Source organism: Brassica oleracea, chromosome C2 (assembly GCF_000695525.1).
Source record: "Brassica oleracea var. oleracea cultivar TO1000 chromosome C2, BOL, whole genome shotgun sequence".
Taxonomy (NCBI): Eukaryota; Viridiplantae; Streptophyta; class Magnoliopsida; order Brassicales; family Brassicaceae; genus Brassica; species Brassica oleracea.
In genome coordinates, this window is record NC_027749.1 from 50233620 (window position 1) to 50235553 (window position 1934).

A 1934-nucleotide genomic window follows, 5' to 3' on the forward strand; every position below is an offset into this window, starting at 1 on the left:
TGACGGAAGAATCGTAGCCTCTACCTGTGGAATCCTCTTTTGGTCATTCAAAATTTGTGCCTCAGTCCAGAGTATAGATTCTGTTTATGCCAGTTTAAGGGTATCCTTAGGATTCACATCTAGATTACTAAAGACTTTATTATTTCTTCATTTGCAGATGTACCATAGTATACATGCAAACTGATGGTCTTCCATCTGTGGAACAACTCTCAAAAGAGATGATCCATGTTCACGAAGAGAGAGCTTGTTGGGAACATAGCTGGGTTTGTTGGAATCTTTGAAAGAGCTCACACCTGAAGTCGGGAGGGCATTCAAAAAATACATGGTTGATCAATTCCTCCTCAGCTCCACATCTTGCGCAACAGGTATCTCCTTATATCCCTCGCGCTTGCAAATATTTCTTAACTGCTATACACCCTGTCACCAATTGCTATAGAAAATGTTTAATTTTCGGTGGACACCATATTTTTCAACAATATGCCTTCAGAATATCAACTGTGGGCCCAAACACTAATGGTGATTTTTCCTTATCTAGGTATCAACCTGATATCCAGATTTAACCGTATATTTTCCATTATTTATGAAATGTCATACTTCTTTATCTGCCATCTGAGTTTTACTCAGTGGTATACTTTCTATCAATTTCACATCCTGTGGGTCCACCAAAGTCCGAAGCGCCTGCGAATTCCATCTTCGCAAATGAGGATCAATAAGAGAATCCACTGTAAGGTCTGGGTAAAGATTGTGTTGATTTTTATTAGCTGGTCTCGGGCGAGTGGTTGGGAACCAAGGATCATTCCATACGGATATAGAGGATCATGTTCCCACCCTTTTGATTAGTCCTTTGCTTACCATAGATCTAGCAGATACGATACTCCGCCAGCCATATGACGGAGAATATGAACGAAGCGGATCCAGCATTCCTGTAATACCGACCTTTGAAAACTCGAGAAAATAAAGTATTTGACTTCCATGACTCCACCAAAATTGTGCTACCGCACTCGTCAGCTTTTTTGCAGTAGCCTTGGGTAAACGATAGCAAGACATCACATGATTTGGCAAAGCCGTAATCATTGATTTGATGATCACTTCCTTTCCTCCTTTCATAAAGAACTTAAAAGTCCAGCCATTGACCCTATTATTTAGACGATCCTGTACAAAGACAAAAACTTGTATTTTAGAACCCCCAAGACTTTCTGGCAGGCCTAGATAATTTCCCATTCCTCCCAAATTGTGTATGCCCAAAATATCTCTTAACTCCTGTCTGACAGATTCTTCGATCTTGTGCCCAAATTGAATTGAAAACTTATCAAAGTTTATTAGTTGACCTGAAGCTATCTCATATTCCTTTAAAATCCTGAGAATGGTTTTACACTCTTCCTTTTGAGCTTTACAAAAGAAGAGACTATCGTCCGCAAAAAGCAAATGTGATATTGAAGGGCATGCTCTGGCCACATTTATTCCTGTTAATTGTTTCTCCCTCTCCGCCTTCTTAATATTTGATATCAAAGCCTCGGTACACAGAATAAATAAATATGGAGATAAAGGATCTCCTTGACGTAAACCCCTTTATGGCACAATGAGGCCCCGAGGTTGGCCATTTAATAGGACTTGATATTGAACCGATGATATACACTCCATCATTAGTTTAATCCAATGATCATGAAACCCCATTTTCTATAGTAATGCCTTAATAAACTCTCATTCTGCCCTATCGTAGGCCTTACTCATATCCGTTTTGACTGCCATATACTTTCCTTTACACGCCTCATTAGTCTGTAATCCATGAAACATTTCCTGTGCTATAAGAATATTATCAGAAATCAACCGTCCCGCCACAAATGCCGATTGAGTTTCTGATACGAGAGAGGGTAGCAATAACTTCAAACGTTGACACAAAACCTTCGAAATAATTTTATACCCTACATTACATA